The sequence below is a fragment of the Brachyistius frenatus genome, unplaced genomic scaffold (assembly GCF_029030835.1).
Source record: "Brachyistius frenatus isolate BFR_SWC_R1_liver_20210118 unplaced genomic scaffold, ASM2903083v1 Contig_16, whole genome shotgun sequence".
NCBI classification, from domain to species: domain Eukaryota; kingdom Metazoa; phylum Chordata; class Actinopteri; family Embiotocidae; genus Brachyistius; species Brachyistius frenatus.
The window spans coordinates 687,391-709,207 of NW_027210615.1; the positions used below are offsets into that span (position 1 = coordinate 687,391).

A 21,817-nucleotide genomic window follows, 5' to 3' on the forward strand; every position below is an offset into this window, starting at 1 on the left:
TCCCACTGCAGTCGTACCATTAACAGCTTTGATTCAGATAAGAGTGTTCATGGCTTGCGGGTCTGATTGTATCAATTACAGGAAAAAAAAAGAGATGTGCAAAGAGAAGCAGGTGATGCAGGAAGAGCAAACTTGCACGTCAACATGCAGCAGACTTTCACAAACAGTTCTTAGAGGGAGCATTTGAGTGTAGAAAGCACATATAAACTGTGACTTACAATGACTACAGCTTTGGCAAAGTTATTGGTTAGAAGCATGAGAAGACCAGGAAGGTGCAGTGGCTTGTTTCAAATGAAAACTCAAAAAATAAACACTGAAAGAGACCGATGGCGAGAAAGAAATCAGTTTGATAATGTTTTGTTATGATTCTGATGTAAATGACCCTTGAATATTATCTGAGGATTTGTATCTGAGGATTGTAAGTCTTATGAAAGTCTCAATGAAAGTAAAAACAAGCTTCTATAGTGATTTACAGAGGCACAAAATAGTGCAAAGCTCAGTCATATGAACGTTGAGAAAAGCATTTAAAAGCAGGCTCTGTATCCACTGTGTAATGCAGCTTAGAAGTACATTCCTATTTATCAGTGCAGAGTTTTGGTAGCAATGGTAGTTACAGGAGGAAATTAATAGTTACACACACACACACACACACACACACACACACACACACACACACACACACACACACACACACACACACACACACACACACACACACACACACACACACACACACACACACACACACAGGCGCACACTAAAACACACCAACATGCAAAGTAAAGCAGCTTTAAGCCAAAAGTGACTACCAGTCTTTATGGGATTTAAGCTGAAACAACAGTGAGAAAGAAAAAGCGAGCCGATTCGAGGCAGAGACCCCGGTTGTTCTGAAAGAGACGGAGTGAATGAAGGAGCCGGGGAGGCTGCAGCTCTCTGCTGGTTGCTGGTACTGAGCCATCTGGCCCGACATCATGAATGGAAAGTTTCCCAGCCGACAAACCCGTGGCTAGCATTTGTTCAGTTTGGCTAAATTATTCTCACCTTTCAAAGTTTTGGGAAAAATACATTTTTGCAACTGGAGTGAACCAAAGCTGCTCAGCTGGTGTCCTGAATGCATAAATTTGAGCTGATACAAGTCGTACTCATGTTGATAGATATCTTTTAAATAAGCTCTGCTGCATAGAGGTAGAGGTGATTGGACAGCTGTTACTATGGATAAATTGATGTATTACATGTAAGAAATAAATATTAAAACGCTGCTGGAAAATTGCCTTGCTGCTGTCATAGATCCTAAACCTCTTGTCTGGTACAAGAAACTTGGAAAGAAGAGACAATGAAGGAGCCAGTAAGGCGAGGGCAGCCTGCTGGTCGCTGGTAGCCGGCCATTTGGCTGAGTTAAGTCCAGAAGCAGCAGTAAGTCAGGACCTTACAGAGCTGCCTCTGGTCTCCTGACTGGACCTGCTCCAAACTGCTCTCTGAGGGAAGACAACTCACTCGACTCTCCTAAATGAAACAACAGCGCAGTTTCAAACCTGGCTCTCTGTGGCAAAAGCCTGTGGACATGTGTGTCATCAGCATGACTTGTAAAACGATATTTTAGTTTGAGAAGGCTCTGGAATAGCACTGCTGTACGAGATCAGCTGGCTTGGGAAAGCAGGAGCTTCATGGCTCGGCAGCAGGCATTATGGGCAATGTGTCAACCTAAGTTATTTTGTGATTGAATGTTTGAGATTTATTTTTATATTGACTATAGTTTTGTCACAAATAATACAAGCTTGCACCCAAAATTCTCTGTCACTTGAAATCATAGATGATTGAAGCTTCTGATTGGACAGACACGGTCTGAATGAACTCACCTGCCCATCTGTTTCCAGGGGAACCAAATTCCACAAGAGTTCAGAACATTCCGGGTTCGGATCAGCATCCACCTGAGCCCAACATGTGTCTGATAGCACTGATGGTTTCCATTCTCACAGCACTGTGTTGCTCCTCTTTAACTTCTCATAGTCTTTCCATCACAATATGAGACAAACTTTCTTACTTATAAACTCACAGTGCAGAGAGTGCTGTATACACACCTAAACACTCTCCCTGAGCTCATGTTGTGTGCCTCCAAAACACCCATTCTGTGACTTTAGCATGTCTCAATTCAATGAGAAAGTAATCTGGGTACAATTGTCCTCAATATTTGACAGTCCAAAAATTGGGCAGATTAATTCATTTAAGTTTGAAGCAGGTAAAAATTCCAGTAAAAATCTTTTGCAGAAATCTAAACAAATATGTAATTTCCAGTGTTGGCAATGGTGCCTGCAGGGCAGAAAGAGAGCAGCGGCAAAGTCCCGCTTTGGTGCAAATAAAAAAAAAAGTCCAGTGAGTCTTAGAAAAGTCCAAAAAGCAGCTGGTGTCTAAGTAAAAAAAAAAAAAAAAAAAAAGCAGCGCTGTGAGATCTGAGTATTCCCCCGTCTGTAGTCAGCTCCACTGATGAACGGCTGAACTTCAGCTACACACACACACACACACACACACACACACACACACACACACACACACACACTGGGTTTTCACAGGAGCTGAGCGGAGTAGACACGCTCAGAGGGAGAGCAGGCTGGAATAATGGACTTAATTCAAGAGGGGAGAGAAGAGAGGGGAGGAGAAAAAGGTGGGAGGTGAGAGGGGCGGGGAAAAGGGGAGGGACATGTTGTCAGGAGGTGTGTGTGTGTGTGTGTGTGTGTGTGTGTGTGTGTGTGTGTGTGTGTGTGTGTGTGTGTGTGTGTGTGTGTGTGTGTGTGTGTGTGTGTGTGTGTGTGTGTGTGTGTGTGTGTGTGTGTGTGTGTGCTAATGTTTGTTGGTACCTGAGGGAAACTTTTTCTTCCTCACATTGTCTATCATTGTGATCAGTGACTTAAATTAACCTCAAAAGAGCAAAAAAAACTTCAGATCAGCACAACACACACTTGTGACTGGGACTGTTAAAAGCCTGCAGTCACTGTAACGTTTTCTACCAGTTTTGAGGGAAGCATTGCAAAAGCTTTTAAAATCTAAATGAAACGGTCCTCACAGTTTGAGACACCTCCACTAATCGCTGATTTAGAGTTGTGGTGACCAAACACAGTCTGTGTCATGTACCAAATTCTCAGAGGGCTGCTGTGCCCTTAAAGCATCCAGAAAAATGCTCCTGGTTGAGGTGGAGAAGTTGGAGTGTCAGTGATACACAAAATCTGATCAAATGCAATGGAAACCAATTTATTCAAGTTAAATTAGCATGAGATACATAAACCATGTGATTTAAACATCACTGGAGCCATGGCTCTTCTGAGGAAATGAAAAATAACAGTTGATGAAAACATCAGATATATGTGGAACAAAGAGATGACTATAACCTTCTTCCAAGTAATACACGAAACCAACTAGATGCCACGTTTCCATCATAATCTGTTTTTTATGAGTTTAACTGCTTTGCCTGTAATGATGGCTCATTTCGCCCCCTACTCTTGTAATTGCTAAATGGCATGAGACTTGAGACTTACGAGGGCTGATAAGATAAGTATTCCAAGTTATGTCACTTAATCAACATAAGCACTTGTGTTACATGTGTCTTTGTGACCACTACCGCAAGTGCATTTGCAATTTTACCTTGAACCTGAATCTTAAGCAGAGCGTGCACATAACATTTTGAGTAAAAATTTTGGGGAACAAAAAGACGTGGCAGGGTATCCAACAACTAGGCCGAATTGTAATGATTCAGTTGTTATGGGCAAGAAATGTTTTCTCAGTGTCATGGTCACAGTTTGGGTCTTTTGCGCTGAATATTTTCGCTCAGGTACATCAGAATCACAGTTGAATTCTGTGTTGGCAGTCTGACCGTTGGTGATAAAATCATGGTGAACAACCCGAGAATGTCAAAGAAAGTCCATCTGGTTGCGCTCCAGACCTGATGCGCCTTCTTCAGTCATTAACAGGGACGTTCTGCCCCTCTTGAAACACCAATGCCACTCGAAAAACCTCTGTGGGCTCATTGCTGCAGGCTTTCTGAAGCATATTAAAGGTCTGCATTTCTTGAGTTTGACTCAAAATTTAAGGTGTACAAATAAACTCGCAAATGTGCACGTACTTGTGGTCCCAGAAACACGTGTAACAAGGGTGCTGAGTTTCATCAAACGCCGTAACTTAGAATACTTACAAAAACTATTGCTTCCCCCTGCTTTATGCATATTACTGTGCTGTGCTTCGTTTCTTTGCAAAATGGACCTTTTAGAAGTTGGAACTTTTTGATCGCACCTTGTTGTGCTTTTCTTGATGGGCCCAGCTCCTGATATTCATAAGACAGTAGTGAATGGTGGCAACACAGTCTCAAATCTAGGCATGTAATGACTGTGCTTGTTCACAGTGAAAAACAGATTGGTTTCACAACAATGGCTTCAGAACTTTGAGATGTCTCCATTTTCCTGGGCCTATTCTTCTCTATTGGCCTGCATCCACATCATGTAACTGTCAGTCCCATTCTCATGTCAAAGCAATTGGTGTTTATGACAGACACATAAAGTGCCTTCAAATTTGGTGCCAAAACCACATAGTTTGGTTCAGTAAAATATCCTACTTAAGGTTACAATAAGTATGTTCTGTATGTTAGTTAAATTACATGCATTAAATATGTGATGTAAGTTTACTTCCTTAGGTTAGTTAAAATAGATCCATATTGATTTCTGTTTCTCATGGACTCAATCACTGGTCTCTGGCTGAAAACCCTTTGTCACTCTTTCTAATTCATCAAATGACTTCCTCTTTTAACCCCATTTCAATGTAAGAATCTCACAATTTGTGAGCCATTATTTTTTTTGCAGTGTGGACCAATGCACACTGACAGACAGAGTTCTAAATGGACACATATTCTCTCTCCCTCTCTTCTAAAACGTGGTAAAATGATGTGGTACATTTGGATGGAAACTTGACTTAATGTGTCTCTGCCTGCCTTTTTAAAATATGTACATCATGTACGTCAACACACCTCAAAACGGAGATTATCTGAAACAGATTGCCACGAAGATTTTGTTGGAACCATCTCCCACAGTGTGACAGGCAATGCAGCAAGTTAGCTGTCAAACAGTGCTCATCTCTTAAGTGAGGCTTGAAACTGGGGTGTAACTGCTGTGAGACATGATCTGACACTTCCTGCCTGACTAACGGCTTTCCTCAAAGGACTTAGTATATTGATGTATTTAGATGACTCAGCAGTTTGGATAAAATTCCCGACAAACACAGCGAGAGAGAGAGAAAGAGAGATTTCGAGATACATAAGAATGACTTAGGCTGATGTGGATGTCATGTAGGCTGATAAGCTCCTGTACCTACAGTAGGAGGGTAATTGGCATACATGTATAACACATGAGGGTTTACATCATCCTCAGAGTTGAAGTATGGGTTACCCATTCATGGTCCCCAGCCTCACAAATGTAGGAAACGCACATGATATGAAGACATCAAAAACTGCCTCTTTTTATCTTTAATATCACCCCTTGAAAAGCCATAAAAGTATAAGGAGAAAGATTTTAAAGTCTTAAATTAAAGAATTTACTTAAAACTCATAGAAGGGACTTAAAGAGATATTATTGAGAAGATTGCTTTGGTCAGCGTCATTACAGGCAGCTACAAAGTATTCCTTTGATGACAAGTTTTCACGAGGGGAAAAAAAAAGAATCAAAGCATCCATTCAACTTGTCAAACAACTCCAGCAGCATGATTCACTCCTCCACTATCAATTCAACATTATTCTCAGTATATTACAAATACTGGATTCTGTGAAGGAGCTTTAGAGCTTTGTGGACGGTCATAGAGTTGAAGGGTTTGATTTGATAACTGATATTATCGTGTCATGCATACTAATAATAATAATAATAATAATAATAATAACAATAATAATAATAATAATAATAAATAATATTTTTAAAAAGTAGTACTAAACCAATGGACCCTCCTGATCCTTGTTTCAGGCTTTAGCAACAAAAGCAGTCAAGTAATAAATGTTAACCTAAATAACCAATCCATTCTGTGCACCAGAACATTTCTGTATTTTGTGTATACATTTCATGTAACATAGATATTCTTTACTCATTGTAATAAGGAAAATACTGAAGAAAATTTGATTCATTCACAACTTCTTCTAAATAACATAATTCACACAGCTTGTTGTCATTGAATGGTTTTGTCACTTTTCAGTGGCTTTTAGAGTTTTTTTTTTATTTTTTTAACATAGATTTTAAGTGGATTTTAACAATAAAAGGTGTATGCAGATAGACAAACTTTATAACTGTAGTTATTACTCAACCTAACACAGTTTTATAATGCTGTTTCTGCCAAACTACAGAGTCCAAACTGTTGCATTGATGACCACGTGGACTGTGAACGTTAGGAAGACCAGAGCTTTGCACTGCGCACAGAGGATGCCTATAATGTTCAAAACTCCGAAATGTGAGTTTTATTTCAACAGCAACACTAAAGTTTACTCTGAAAAAGTAAAACAGTAGAGTTATCAGTCAAACTGTTACACTCAGTCATATTGTGGTGTGTGTCTTTTTCTCAGTTGCCCCACTCCTTTAGTCTTCATTCCAGTAGAAGGTGCATTGCTGTGCCTGGCAACCCTGACACACACACACACACACACACACACACACACACACACACACACACACACACACACACACACACACACACACACACACACACACACACACACACACACACACACACACACACACACACACACACACACACCTAGAGACCCAGTCTCACCAGGTCATAGGTCTCACATTAGGGGGTTCACTAAAGTATGTGCGTGTGTTGTCTCCAGGTTTTCTTGCATTTTACACACAATGCGCACCTACCCTCGGCGCTTTGACCACATCCGCGCACACAGGCATGTGCACAATTAAATCTATATGTATGATTTCAGCCCACACCCCCGCTGACCTGTCTGTCATAAACCAGCCTGATGTCTCTACAGGCTGCAGGGTGAGCACTGTGATCCCCACAAAGGCTTTTGTCTCAGCCAAAGCCTCTGTGCTATTGAAACAGATGAGGGCTCGGTTTGCTAATAGCGTCCTAGTGAATCTTTGTTTTATTGCAAGTCAGTGAACCGAGATGATCTTTAGATTGTGGTGGGATCATCATCAGACCAGTGTCTTTCGTGTAGGGCCTTCCCTGTGGTCTTCTAGTCTATCTATTATTCAGTTTAAACATTTCATAAAGTAACATATAAAACCAAGAAACCCTCAGCATTAAATAACTTTTACAGCAGATGGGTTTGCAATGCTGAAGTGGTTTAGTTGGGTTGTTTCGTAAAATGATTTAGGTTTTTTGTCATATGTTTCATGTGTAATCAGACGAACGGTAATACTCAGACAGCAGCACTAATCACTGTACTTATTTAAGACTAATTAAACAATGGCAACTATGTGAGTACGAGATTACACTCTTTTACCTGTGATGAAGTTGTTTAGTTTCTCTAGACAGATGTAGAAAAAATACAAAACTCCTGATAATGCTGGACTTCTCCTCTTAGACCTCATTAAAACTTTCCTTAAATTTACTTTTATTTCCTAAAGATTACTGAAGTGGACCCAAACACTGTTGGTCTTGTAAGAGGATTATTTTAACAATGCACTGACTCTGTGTTTTATAATGTTCAGTATGTATAATGCACAACGTCATGCACTAGCACCACCAAACCTACACACTCTGGATTACATCAGTCCTGCAAAAACACTACTGTTTGTTCCATCACATGAGCAGGCATCTTTGGTACTATACACTATTTTATTTTCATGGCAACAATGTACACAGCAGCTTCTGTCACACAAACCTGAGTGTAGCTTCCAGGAAGCTCAGCTACCTTCTGCTTGTGGTGCTAAAATGAAAACTACAGTCAGGCTAAATTTTGGCTTCCAGCACTAAGAGCTAAACCCCAGAATAGGTCACAGATCTGGCATCCCCGCTGTGTGCATATTGTACTAATATTAATGGAGCCATGAATCGTTTGTGAAGGCAACCTCAAACAAAACACCCAGAATAAAAGGAAAATAGCAGCACCTCTATGTTGGAAGGTCACACTTCACTGAAGTTAATGATACCATATTGACTTTAAAAACGGCACCTATTAGTACAAGTGCTGCGTGTTGCTGCTGGAAAGGAGTACCTCAGCAAGCAAGAGGTAATTTCAATAGTCTTAGATGCACATGTCTGCTGGGAAGCTGACCTGTCTCTGGTTTGTTTTTTTACTGACTGCTGCAGGAGTGCATGTTGTAGCTTTGTCTAGTTGTTGGAGCCTCCTCCTTCAAAGGACATGTGGCTATGTGGCTTTCTGCCACTCCTTCAATTCAGTAATCTGGCATGTAATGGATTTCGGGGTAAGCGTTTGGACATAGCTTTTGAAAACTTTGAATATCTTGAGTGTATTGTCACAAAGTTGAAATCAATCCACAGGGCTGGCTGACAGATGATTAATTGCTCACCTTAAATTCTGATGACAGACTGGAAAAAAGCGGCCAGTCATTTCTGTGTAATGTTGCCCCTTCATAGATGACAATGTTGTTAAGGAAACTGGGTTTCAACATACAGTTCTTTTTACACACGCAGCTGGTTTTATTTAAGACATGCTTTCTTTCTATTTAGTTCCCTCTGCTGTATACATAAGCTATCCTCTATGTCTCTTTCAGTTTAGCTGGATAAGAGAGATGAATCTACTCAAGCACATTACATTGTTGCTGCTCCCTGATGAGGAATGTTGAGAAAATCCTGGAGGACAGTTGCAGAGTCAGGCAGACTTTTAAAGAGCAGAGGAGGAACAAGGGCTTTAAATGACATGCATTCTACAACAGACCCGGCACACCCATGAATTTGATCTGATATTGGGCTGCTATGACACCTGCCAGCACTGTTGTACTGTAAACATTTGCTCTGCAGATGCAGAAATATGCAGGCCATGGCTACATGCCTGTAAAATGAACAGCATGAAATAACACGGACCACAACCAAGAAGCTTCTTCTTTGTATGTTATGTAAGGCTATGACTGCTGTTACACGCTGAGCCAACATTAAACAAATACCAGTACTGAGTGGATCATTAGCATAATTTCAGCTAAAGTGCAGAGGCCATTCTGCCAGCTGTAATACCACTCAAAAATACATGTGTGTGTGTGCGTGTGTACTGAATTTATCTTTAAAATGCAACTACGTAAGTGCATCAGGAATTTAAGACAAGGAAAGTTTAGATTGGGTTGAAGAAAAAGCCATTTTGATGGTTTTGGTGTGCTTTCTGGTGAAGTTGCAGCTAGAAATAACAAAAACAATCAACTGACCAAGACTGAGTCTTGCCTGGTCTCTAATCATGTTAGCTAGATATTAATATAGCATGTAGCTGTATTGTCCTGATGGAGCCCCTGACCTCCTGACACAACAGGGATTATAGGGACCCAAGTGGAGAGTGACAGGAATGGAAAAGAGAGTTAGAGAGAGTGTTACAGTTGGGATCCCCCGGGGCACAGAAACCTGTAATCCCCCCGGTTTGACTTTGATGTGATCACACCCAACTGAAAGGATGGAGGATGAAGGGGTGGGTGTGGTGAGGTCGGACCGGCGTGTCAGGAGGGCAGTCGGGTGGGTGTGGGGACTGACTCTGGTGCCAGGAGGCTCAGAGGTGAGACACACTCTCACAGGCATGCAGTCACACACCACCTGGTTCAGAGGGTCATCGGGTGGACAAGACCACCTTCAAACATAAGCACGGCTTTCGCAAAACATTTTCACACGCACACACGAACGCGGAGCTGGTTCTGAAGGGTCACTGAGTGGATTACAGCACCTTGCATGAACGCGGCTTTCGGCTCTTTCACACAAATATACATTTACACACACACACCCTTGTAATGGAAGTATTTCTTAGTGGAAAGCACATTGCTGCACTTGTTCCCACAACTATTAAATCTAGTTGGCTGACCAGCTGATCATGAAGGCCTAGCTGTCGACAAAAAGCAAAGAAAATGATCATGTATTAAAGTTAAGGTGTGCATTAACTACGATTGTAACCTAAATTTTATATTTAATATTTGTTAACGGATGCAGGTTTTGACTGTGCTAATGGCTATCTTTCCGTGATGTACAAGTATCAGTTGTTCTATTTTAAAACACATTTTTTGTGGTTTAAGTTTTGATCTTGACTTTGGGTTGTCTCCCTGACAATGCACATGTGCCTATTGTTTTTTTTTTAAATTAAAGATGAACAAGAGTTCAATGTGCAGGCATAGGCTGGTTGTGGGCCCAATGAACTGCAAAGGGCCCTGTAATTCTCAGCATCACTTTAATCAAACCTGTGCTGTTCCTTCACTGTTGCTATTTACAGAGAGACCTCAGCACAGATCACAGTGAGGACAGATAAAAGACCAAAACCAGGGAAATCACCTACTAAAAGTCAGTCTTTAAACCTCAGCCCGCACACAGACAGCACACTCAAATAAAAAAAAAAATGAAAAGCTCACATGCATCTGCTCCTGCACTTTTGGACACTAAATAGGCCAAGAACCTGTTTTGTTAACACATAAGGTTTGAGCATATTCCCTTAATATGGTAAAAATGCTGCACATGTAACACGTCATTGTCCAATATGCCTTCTTGAGACTGTCCTCCTCCAAAAACACTGACCTCATGTGTTTTGTCTGTTTTTAAAGTTGAATGACTTCTAGTGATCATGTAAACAACGCCAATCTAATGTCTTGGGTGCCTCATCATCAAAAAACCTTTGACCTTACATGAAATGGTCCCCAAAATCTTAACAGTGCATTATGTGGTGGCAGCACGTAATGTGTTAAAATTACAAACTGGTACCATGGAAACAATGCCAGTGGAAAGTCAGTTAGGATCCTTTGTTGTGGCAGCAACACAAATATGAGCCGCAGAAGTGACGCAGTTCAGATGACGTTGGCAGCCTGGGTGGAGGGTTTGAAACAACAGTGGACTTTGGTGTAGTCGACCATTGTTTAGTTATTGTCTCCAAACATGAATTGGGAGTGGTTTTTAAAATAGCATTGAATATTAAAAGGTCGCATAACTTTAAGGCTATAGTAACTTTAACACACAACACAAGTCATTTCAACCCCAAGCATTATCTGTCCCAAACACTAAACAAGTTTTTTTTGTGTCTAAACACTAACCGGGGTTCTAATTTAGGAAACACTCCTGTGGGTCAACGTATAGTGTCGTATGGGATGGAGGACTTGTTCGTCTCCCCCTCTTGAGATCTACCGACTTTTTAAGATATTTCTCAATTAGTTTGATGAGGATCTATACAGTTTTGTGGTAGAGAAAGTCTACATTGCCAATATGGCCGACAAGATCAGTGAACTCTGCTTTCAGCACTCATTTCCATTGTTAAACATGGTAACATTTGGAAGTTATAGAGTACAATCTGGACAAAAGCAGCTCTGTACACCAGTAGCTGCTCCTTTACTTGCAATAATGTCCATGTTCCAGCCCATATTTACACAGATGAGAGTAATCTTGCATTGAACACAACAAAAACAGAGGGTTCAGAGGATTAATGGATCTGAAATGTGTAACATCATCTGACAGATATTTTCCTCCCACAATCAACAAGCTGTCTTTAAAACATTTCGATGTAGAAAGACTTGGATTTGCGAAAGACATTTTTGCTGAAAAGTATTCAGATAAGACACGTAGGCTGCATGTGAAGACACACATGCGCACGCATGCACGCACACACGCACGCACGCACACACACACACACACACACACACACACACACACACACAGACACACATACCGCAGTGCTGCTGTGGTGACTCATTAAGGCCTGAGATGCGATAGCAGTGAGGAGACCCAACGAAATGATTCCTGATCCTGATGGGCACTGATCCAACCAGGCAGACTGCTCTCAGCACCATCGTGGATTAATAACACACTCACACCAACACACACACACATGTAGAAGTACACACTTCCTCAAGGGGCTGTTGAAACACTAGGTTGTGCAGTTATTAGTGTGTGAGTGCATACACACACACCCAGGGGTAATCTAAGACAAGCTCAGCATTGAACAGATTTCACGAGAACATTAGTGATGCTGGCTCACACAGGTGATTCTGCTTGTCACAATATGTTGCGTAGATGCACGCACACGCAATCACACGCACACTGCCAGACCCTGCTATCACATTATAGGAAAATGTATCGTATTTCAGCTAAATAAAGTAAATGGGAAATCTGTCATGTCATGTCAAAAAGGCATACATTTTGCAGCTAGAATTGTTTTTGTTGGTTCTGGCTGTTATATATTCTGCATTCTTCTTAAATTTCACTTTCTCAGTTAATTTTTTCAGTTTTTTCTTGTGTCAAATCAAAACAACAGAGATTCACAAAGCTGTCAGAAAACGACTGCCTGTTTTCGATTCCATGTACTGAACACACTTTAAGTACACACTCACAGGCTGTGTACAACTTCTCTTACAATAACTTTCCCAAAGTGGTGCATGCAAAAAAAATGCAGCTGGTCACTGCCAGACATGCAGAGCGATGCACGCACACACCTACTCACACTGAAGTACGCTCAGCTTTGCCATAATTGCAATTTCACTTTTAGATTCAGGCTGTCAAAACAGCTGCTCACACACAAATATTTAGCTCCCAGGCACACATGCATACATGCTTATTTTTCAGGCGTACCGACGGCCGTCTGTGTCTGGCGGGCTAGAAATCCCCACCAGTAATTGAAGATAGTTAGAGGGGGAGAAGAAAAAGGGGGATGAATAAACCGTTATGAGAGGTGAAGGGATAGAAGAATGGAAGATGAGATGACAGTAGTTATACTACCTTTACCCCAGGTTAATCTCCTTTAGTGTCTCAGGTTAGAATAAGTTTGATTCCCACTGAGGCCACCCATAAAGCACTTAGAATTTTTTTTTTTTCTAATAGTCAAAAGCGAAGCGAAAGAACAGGAAATAAAGAAAACCAAGCTCACACTCACTTCTTCGACCAACTTTTACATCTGTTTGTTTTTTTCTATTTTGTAGACTTGTATCCCTGTTTTGTTACAGTTTCAAATGTCCACCTCCCCCTGGACTGTAGTTATTTTCACTGCTACCCGCTGGAGACTGCAAACACGTTCTAGCTCAGTGATACATGGACCTTGGTACGACATGTCAGATCCATCACAGCTGTGCAGGTGCACCTCAAGTGCTTCCCCACCCATCAACACAGGCAATTATGCTTGTTCAAACGCACAGCGCTGGAAGTTATGGCACAGGAAATAAAACCGCAGTTCTCCGTGATGGTGGGCACAACTGAGAGCTCCTTGGGGCTTAAAAATTACATTTCAATTAACTTAATTTCACTGGGATAATTCAGTCAAAATCAGGTGACCATTTAAGGTAGAAAACTACCATCTGTCTTACTGCCAGTCAAAATAGTTTCAGGAAAATGCATGGAACAGGTTCTTAGTCTCATGAAGTGATTAAAGATATTTCAAAAATCTTCCTCAAATAGACAGGAAGTCACTGCTGCATTGTTCCTCAATTAATATTCTGAATAATTGAGGGCGGCATGGTGGTGCAGTGGTTAGCACTGTCACCTCACAGCAAAAAAGGTTCTGGGTTCAAATCCGGTCCTGGGCCTTTCTGTGCGGAGTTTGCATGTTCTCCCTGTGCTTGCGTGGGTTCTCTCCGGGTTCTCCGGCTTCCTCCCATCATCCAAAAACATGCACCTCAGGTCAGGTTACCTGGCGCCGCGCTAGTGGCAGCCTGCTGCAGCATCTCCCCCCTGAGAGCCCCCCTGCTGTAGTGAAGCAATTTCCCCTCGGGGATTAATAAAGTGTATAAAATCAAAAAATCAAATAAAATTGTACCTGGGAAACAAAAAAAAAACGTGGCTTTGGCGGTGTTACAATGAAATTATTTGAATCCTGTCTTTGAGGATCTATTTATCATTTTCCTTTTCAAAATGCCCTGTCCTAACTTACCTCATATATGCAGATGATATAGTTCTTTACTATACAGCACAAATTACATAGGAATGTCAGCAAGCCAAAGCAGACAATGCAGAATGAGCTGGTTTGCTCTTTGGGCACTGTATCCTTACTTACAGTAGAAGCTTCATAAAGCAACAGTCATTAAAAAAATAGCTGCTGGTTTGGGTGATTTAAGCAGAACAAAGGCATTTGTAAATTGAAAAGTCCTCATCATGATGTACAAATGCCCTCTGTCGTTATCACTCAGATTACTGTGGAGTGGCTTGGCTCCAAACATCACTGCACTCTAACAGAGCAGATTAACATTACAGGCCAGACTCGGAAAAACCACATAGACTGACAAAACTTCTGCAAACGGCTGGCACCAACAATAATCTGGAAATCCTTCCTGCCAAGAATGTTGCATTCAAAAGCAGCATGAACTTTTAAAGGTGCCAAGATCGGAAATCAGATGGACATGTCCACAAGGGAACAAACTAGTCTACAGACTTCCAAGTGCAAACTAAAATCCAGAGACCAAAACGTGAACAGGATCATTTTAAAATGTCAAGTGTTGTGCTGTTTTATCGTTTGTTTTAATGTAACTAGGACTCCCAAATCTTTGTGAAATAATGTAAAGTTTGCAAAACTACCTTAAACCTTTCCCTGTTAAATGCTGAAATATATTCACCGCACATGAAAAGCTGCAGTTTCACATCTGCAAACTCTCCATTGACCTTCATTGGGGCAAATACCTACTTCTCATGGAAACAATTGAAGTGTTCCTGCGAGACATATTGCGAAGTTGGCTCCCAAGCAGAAAATTTGAACATGTATAGGATTATAATGCCTCTAAAATTTAAAGACCTTGTACAAATCCTGATTGGAGAACAACAGCACCCAGCTGAATGGCAGCGCTGCTGAGGAACAATCGGCTCCGTATTTATTCCAGACACCAAACTGGGCCAATAGGAGTCTGTCAGCCAGTCGGAGACACACACTCACTCACTCTAACAGTAGATGACATGGGGTGTGATTTTGGGTTACTTGGGAAACAAGGGGGAAATCACCTTATTATCACAGAGGTAACAGCTGTCATTAACATAACCCCGAAATCACAGAGGACAAACACATGCACACATACTTAGAAATGTCCAAACGCACTAAAATAAAATCTGGAATATATTCTTAAAGAAAAGACTTTTATTTTCATCTGATGCCAACCGTAGCTAAAGATAGAAAAACGTGTTCTGCTTTAGACACATCAACTCAAGATGTCCAGTCACAGCTGGCTAACAGGAGGCATTATTGAGGCATCACACAGAAATCTAAAGCTTTCAAGTATATATCTTCTGCATTAGTCTGTAATCTCTGTGTTTGTGTGTCGCCTATTTTAAGACTAAAATTTATGGAAATATTGTGCTGTTTCTATTTCAAGCAGAAGCCGGTAGTTTATTCTATTTGTGGTGCTGAATTGGGTCACATATACAAATATAATGAAACCATTTCTACACCACAGCCTGTGTCTCCAGGCTCCCTCCATCCATCCTGTTTGAGGTTACAGGTAGTCGGCCAAGTGCAGGAAGATTAGAGTGTTGGAAGTAATAGGCTGTCCTGACCAAACAAACTGTCATTTCCCCCCTCTGTTTTGGCTCCTTCCCTCCTTCATTTACTTCCCTCCTTCTACTCCTCCCCTCTTCTTTGGAGCCAACGTGTCAAGTGGAAAAAACAAAGCTGTTTAAACTGAGAGGAGCATGACACGTTCAGGGAAGGGAAGAGGAAAAGGGGGGAAGGTACAGAAGGAGGGATCGAAAGAGAGACAAAAAGTTGGCAGAGCAAAGAGTTAGATCCTATGAAAACAAGTATTCCCGCAAAACATTTTGTGGTGACATCGCGCTGCAAAAGTCGGTCACCACAACGTCTCACCAGTAAAGTCATCTCAGGGTAAATGATCCTACTTTTATGCACTTTAGAACTAAAAGCTCGTTGGTTTACACTTAAATTTGACTTCTCATTATTTAAGGCTCATCCCCAACATCCTGTCTCCACAAGAAACTCATCTCATTAATAATACATTGGCACCATACAATAAATACGGTCCTGAAATATGCCAGAAACAAATCTGAAAAGTAGGGAAGACACACTGCGACTTAGAGTTGGTATCTTGACAACAAAGTACTCGTGGTATTCTCAATAATATAGATGGTTTTCATTAACATCATCTCTTCTGTTATGCAACATCTTGTTTTGACTATTTCCACCTTTCCTCCTGCATCTCAGTCAGTCAATGTTGCACATGCTTTCTATTACATGGGACCAGTTATAAAAAAAATTGTGAAGCAACATCTCAGACCTGAATATAAATGTATATAATGAAGGTTCAGTCCAAAGCAAATAGAAACAAGATGCTGATTAAAAGCCAGTCCTGATCAAGTAGAATACATCCACACTCGGATAGGACACATTGGACCTAGAGGAGAGCCGCACACACACACACACACACACACACACACACACACACACACACACACACACACACACACACACACACACACACACACACACACACACACACACACACACACACACACACACACACACACACACACACACACTGTCACTAACATGATGGATCAAGTTCAGTAAACATCAGCCAACTCACAGTTTTTGTGATGTCATCGTTGAATTACTTAACTCTCTGCAGAATAAACATGTTTATACAACAAGTAGATCCAGCCCAGCGATCTGATTGGTCAACTGTATATTTGGAACGTGCTCAAATCACCATGAAGCATCACACCCTGCTCATCACCAGAAATATCACTCCGCCTTCTCAATGAGAATATATAATTGGAATTGAATTTCCTATAATATGTAATATAATGTTGTTTTTACTTGGAGGCTTACTAGCTGTGACCCATTTGGCGAAATCTGGTCTCTGTTGGTCCTTTTTTGTTGCTCTGAGCAACCATACCGTAACACTACAGATAGTTGTGCACTCCTAGCGGCGGCTAGCCTGACCTGATGTGTGACACATGACATGGTGCTGAAATTGTAAAAATAAATGACTCCATCGAAAACTTTTTTCAGCGGATATCTTACTTGCGAAATTGAGCGAGCTAAGCAGTTTAGTGTTTCTATGTGTTGTATTTATTCAGTTTAAGAAACCATCTCTCGAAAGCAATAACACGGACTAAATCTTGCCTCTGTTGCTACATCGTTGCTAAGGGTTGGACTACTTCCTGAAATGGTAAACATTGCATGCATTACATTCGCTTCTACGTGTTTTCCATGTATTGCCATGGAAACGGAGCTCCCGCTAACAAAACGTTTTATATTTTGAGAGCCAATTGCCCCACAATATGAATACATTTAGATTATTTAGTTGGTAACTTGTTGTATAATCGCAATATTACACTCGATGGTGTGCTTTAACGTGATTATTGGTATGATAGTGATGCGGTCACCGAGGCACTTGCACATCACTGCCGTGCCAATAATCACTGTTCTGCATTAATTGTACTGTCTGTCAGAACTTGTACAGAAGCTGCAGTGACACAGCGGCCATCTATCTCGAGTTTAGTGCCATCCTTGGAGTATGTCAGTACTCTTATTAAAGGTGAGTTTTGCTTGCCGCTCTCACGCCATCGAAAACTATTTTTTCCGGAAAAACTTTTACCCTTCAAATGTTTGTTTCGCTTTAAATCTACTTCCTCTTCCCCTAAAATTTCCGCCTAATTTGTGAAGTAATGCGAGGATGCATCACCCACCGGCTGGCCACCTGGATCCAACTACCAACTGCGATCAATCAGGAAGCCTCCCGGTAGTGCTGATATGCCTCATACGGCAGATAAACAGCCACATGGTCCCTCTATCTGTGTAAATGAAACCACAAGGCCATTTACTCCAACACACTGCAGCCAGCTTGGCTAACGTGACTACTCCCAAACACAATATATATGCAGCCTGCAGCCTCCTGCAACCGCAGCACACCCGCTCCAATAAAAAAAGCACAACAGGACAGTACTTCTCCTCATATGCTATTGCTTAAATATAAATTGCCATCTTGGCCAAATCATGTTATATTTTCCTTCCAAAATGAGGCAAACCAACTGGCTGAAACAGCATGAAAAGATAGAGAGGCGATGTGGAAATAAAAGAGAGTGTGGATGCTGTTCTGGTGTCTTTTTCAGGAACAGTTTGAGACCCGTGAGGACATTGTTGGAAAGTGAATAAATCAGTGTTTGTGCTGAATCTTGTGTCAACAAGACTAACCATTTTTTCAAGTAAAGACTGCAGGAAGAGTAATGTTGGGAAACATACAGGACACTGCTTTGAATCCCAGCACATTGACAAAATATCACCATTTAAGTTCATATGGCAAACCTGTTAGCCGAAAGTTACCCAACCTGCAGACACAGAGCAACATTAATGTTGTATTTCCGTTTTTAATGGAAGTTCAGTATTTGCTCTCTTTTTGGATCTGTTTTTGATCTCCAAATATCAGGCCGTTGATCTTCAGATTGTTGTGTTTGTCGGGACAACAGTACAGTCGTCAGTTTCTGCTGGACAGAAATGAGAATTATTTAAACTTGCAATTGTCTTTTTTTTAAATTCTTTTTTTGTTGTTGCATATTTATGCTTTTATTTTTTTATTTTTTATTTGCACACAGTGGGACTTTGAGAAACGTTTTTTTCAATATACTTAACAGTAGTTCACACAGGTTTGTACACTTGTTAAAACTGAAATAATTTTGTTTGAAGAATAGCTACTCTTAAAAGGTTGTAGTACCTTTTGTCACAACTAGGAAGCAAAATAATCACTTCTTAAAGAAAGTCTGTGTGTGTATGTGAGTACAGCTGACTGTTCTCTATAAAACTGAACTGACGTCTGCGTGACTGGTCTCAGACATGTGTTGATCATTAGTGGGATTCTCCCTCTGATACTTTCTCTGTCTGTCTCCTTCTGTCTCGCTGCGTGTTCCTCTGCTTTATCCTCGCAGTGCCTTTTGGCAACTCTGCTTTTACCATTTATCATATTTAGATCACTCTAATAGTCAATGTCATATCTAAATATTTTCTCTTCCTCTGAATGTTTTTTTTTTCTGCTCTTACTTCTCGATTTTCCTTCTGCGCTTCTTCTTTGTAACCATAGTCAGTCAGAAGGATTTCAATTAAAGCGATTTTGTTAACTACTTTGAATAAAATATTAAAACGTGAAGTTTAGTCCTGGTTTCTACAAAGTTTGTCCTGACAACCAGTAAACGAGGGGTTATCTATAAAGTTGTCTGACGCAGATAAGCACACAGAGAATGAAATATGATGCGCAAGATGTTATTCTAATTTTCCCTCTCGGAATTTTTTGCTTGAGAAATAAGAGGTGCATGCCCAGAATGGGGATATCATGACATACTAGTAGCAGCTCTGCTTTCACAAATATTATTCTACCATAACATGAATGTGTGTGCGCACAGGTCATATACACAACCAATCAGACATTTCCAGTGACCAGTCAAGTGTGTTCATGCTGCATAATGTGTGCAACCTCATATAACCCCAGCATGGCCTGGGTCTATTAGAATATTGAGAGAACATTGCCTGTGGTTTAGCGAAGCGTTGCCACAGCCCTTACAAGAAAAACTGTGAATTTTGAATACGGACATACTGAGCCAACGTGCTGTAGATGTTCTTCCTTTTACCGCAAACTTGTCATGTATTGCAGAGTTGTGTGATTATTTTGCTTGCTCAGGTCTTGATTTTCAGTGATTTAGATCTTCAGTTCCTCTTTTATAGATGTGTAAAGGTTTATAGTCTGGCTGCCAGCAGAAACAAGTGGTTTGGCTGGTGGAGAATCCCATAAACAGTGAAAAAGTGTGCTAGCATGTTAGCATGTTAATGTTTTTTCCCATCCGTCCTTGCCTTTCGAGTGTATCTGTGGCAAAAAAAACAACTCAAAGTGGGTTACTTCCTAATGGAAGACAGATGCATGATGGGAGTCGTCCCACGTGTCGAGGCCACCGCAGTGAACCCGTCAGCGTGATGGTCAGCAGAGCCACACAGCAGAAAGCTGCTTCCCCTGCCATGTGTTTGAGGGGAGATTGTAAAATAGGTGGTGCCTTTCAACATTGTAAATATGTGGTCGGGGCTTCACAAGCACTGGTTAGAGGAAAAAATGAGGGAGTAAAGTTGTAAATTAGTACACTGGTCAGGGAAGCCGCACGCATACACACACACACACACACACACACACACACACGCACGCACGCACGCACGCACGCACGCACGCACGCACACACACACACACACACACACACACACACACAGAGTTTGGCAGCTGTTCACAACCACAAGAGTGTGATGCCATGTAGATCTGAGAAGGATGAACTCCCTTCTCCTGTGCTTGCCTTTGTTTTGTTTTTCCTCTAAAATATCCCACTTCTCTGTATCTCCCTGCAAATCATTTCATTTATTTCCTAATTTGACATTCTCATTTTTTCCTTCCTCTTGATGTCCTCTGGATCATCCTCCGCCCTTGTTTTTCCTCTTCCCTGACGGATGACTGATCAACTTTCCATCCTTCATGACCTCTATGTCTTCCTTCCCATTTATTTCCTGCTCAGAAACGTAATCAAATAAAATAAGTCTGAATTAAACTAACTGCAAACGCAGCCCCTGCCCATTGTGGTTAATTATTTTTGCCTTTCTCATTGCCACGGATTTCCCCCTCTGTGGCTTCTTGGCCAACACATCCAACCGATCCCTCAGATGGGAAACGCATCAGACACCGTAGAAGCAGTTTTATCTGCTCTCTGTCTGAAGCTGGAAAAACACAGCACACCTGCAGCAAAGAGCTGTCTGGGAAATCAACACAGGACAGAAAGATCTCTGAGCTTATAAGTAATTCAGTCAAAATAAGCCACTGATTTAGTGACTTCCTCGCTGGTTTTACTTAGGCTGTAATGTGTTTTAAAGGAACAAGTAAATCAGATTGTATTAAGACAATAGGCCAGACGGAGAATGGAACACATGCTGCTGTGCTTTTGCTGCTTCTTAAGAAACCCAAACTATATGGGTGAAAGTCAGGGAAAAGAGAAGGCCACATCTACTGAAATATTTCTCTTATTTACTGACCTGGCAGGGTAACAACAGCCAAGCTTAGCTGCTTATCATTTAATAACAGAGTGAGCAGACATGTATCATTTAATGTAGATCTGTTCACCAGGGGAGAAAAATAAACTTTCCTTTCACTTTTTTGTTATCTCGACTCAAGGTTGTGTGGTTCAGGAAACTATCTCATGACAACAGAAGCAGTCATGTTACAGTAGAGATCTGTCAATTAAGGGATCAACTCACGCTGACACTGCAAATTAGGACAGTGGTGTATTCTGTCAGCAATGCAGATATGCCAACATGAGCCGGGACAGCGAGCTGAATGTCATATGTGCCAAAATGTTGTTATGCTAATCATCATCTGTGAGTAGGTGTGAGGACCTACTAAATAGAATAGCAAAAATACTATTAGAAAATCGCTCGGAACTCTGATTATTGGATGGACCGTTGCCGGGTGCTTCACTCTAATGACTGTGCACAGCTGTGGTAGGCTGATGATCTGCTGGCTTTACCTGCCCCTCATTTTAATTAATTTTTTCCGCACTTTTTGACTGCTGTAGTCTTCTTTGCATGTTTCTGCTGTTCGCACTGTGGCGTCTAATCTCAAAGCACCACACAGTTTTACCTGCAAAGCTACGGAGCCTGGTAACTTTTTGTCCTTGTGTTGTTTAATGGCGGTTATTAAACAGCCTTTAGGTACAT

The 21,817-nt window shown here is 41.2% G+C and overlaps 1 protein-coding gene across 3 annotated transcripts in view; it reads right to left on the reverse strand.

Moving 5' to 3' along the window:
• sema3b (sema domain, immunoglobulin domain (Ig), short basic domain, secreted, (semaphorin) 3B) overlaps window positions 1-21,817 on the reverse strand; it is a 77,570-nt gene that overhangs the window by 31,885 nt on the left and 23,868 nt on the right. Inside the window, exon 1 of one of the 3 annotated variants that reach the window (XM_069693864.1) lies at window positions 1,857-2,141. The exons of the other annotated variants lie outside the window; for them this stretch is intronic. The gene's annotated coding sequence lies outside the window, so the exon portion shown is untranslated. Of the gene's footprint in view, window positions 1-1,856; window positions 2,142-21,817 lie in introns of those variants that run through there. 3 annotated transcript variants of the gene reach the window in all.